Raw genomic sequence first — 1,400 nt, 5'->3', positions numbered from 1 at the left:
ACCCTGCCATTGGAAGAGAGTAGGATCGTTCTCATGGGACATTGAGCGAGGTCTTTGGAAAGGGCTATTGTATTAGTGTTTTCTCAAGGGACCGAACCATATACATGAATTTATAAGGGAATTTATTAGATTGGCCTACATGATCCGAGAGTTGGTAGCTCAGCAGTGTCTGTATGGGGGCCAGAGAGCTGCAAAAACCAGGAGTTGCTTAGAACAAGAAGCTGGAAGGCTCAGCACAAGAGGCATAGAGGGTGCAGTCCACCTGCGGCTGGTTGTCTGGAGGCCCCCTGGACAGTCGCTGGTGCACGCCTGTGCTCAGAAAGCAAAGCAGCTGGAGTCTGACATCTGCAGGCGATGCAGCAGCGAAGGCCGCATCCACATCCCTTGGGAGTTTCCCCTTCTTCTCTTTTTGTTCCTTTCAGGGCCCCTGGTCCCCTGTCCACACTTGGGCCACATCTTTCCCCTCAGTTCACTTCCCAGTGGGAAAGACAGACTTAAAAATAATAAGTATCAAAGGACAAAATCACAGCACTTTAAGTATTTGCAATTTGTGGCTATTCATGATTCTGGCAGGAAGCAGTGCTTCCCTCCAAAAAATAGAAAGCGAGCTCCAGTGGACTGAAAGGAGCGGTTGGTTTTAAAAGACCGAGGAGGGCTGAACTAAGCAGAGACATGGAACAAAAAGTGGATAGCTCATCTCAGTGTTACTTTCCTCCTAAGCCGGGGGAAGGAGACAGAACAATATAAATGTAACTGATTGGTTAATTTAGGTTACTTGGGGTCACCATTTTGTGAGGATTCAAGGACATAAGAATTAAAGCAAAGGCAATGTCATTTTTATGTTAGCTGACATCAGCCTGTTTGGAAAATTGGCTGTTGTCTCTTTGCTGATTTCTCAAAAGGTCAGATAAGAATTTAGTTTTGGTTTGGTAGCCCGGGACCATAGCTCAGGTGACTCCACTTGGGTTTTTAGTCAGCCTGGTTGGTGCCTACTAAAGAGAATAGTTTAAAACAATGGTGTCCTATGATTTTTATTTATCATAAGTAGCTATGTGTTCAGAATGCAAGTCTTATGGAGAATAAAAATAGCAAGAAAGAAGGGAACATAAAGAGGTGTGTAGAAGGGTTTCCCTCACTGCCTGGAGAACAGGCTGGGGACTGATCCTAAGGAATATGGGATCACTTGGGGACCCTATGCTTTGGGGGAAGCTGATGTAAATGGGATAATAGCTACAGTGAGGTAGGTTGTGGTGGTCTCTTTTTTATTTTTTTAAATTTTTTATATTAATTTTATTGAGAAAGAAGTAGCAATGAGACAGTTTCAAAACAGGTTAGTAGAATAGTTACAATAATTAATATATTGGAAAGATTCTCACCCTGACTAACTATATATACTGATA

Source organism: Octodon degus, unplaced genomic scaffold (assembly GCF_000260255.1).
Source record: "Octodon degus isolate 3935 unplaced genomic scaffold, OctDeg1.0 scaffold00080, whole genome shotgun sequence".
Classification (NCBI taxonomy): Eukaryota; Metazoa; Chordata; class Mammalia; order Rodentia; family Octodontidae; genus Octodon; species Octodon degus.
The sequence above is the reverse complement of the archived record's forward strand: the minus strand, read 5'-3'. Positions refer to the sequence as shown.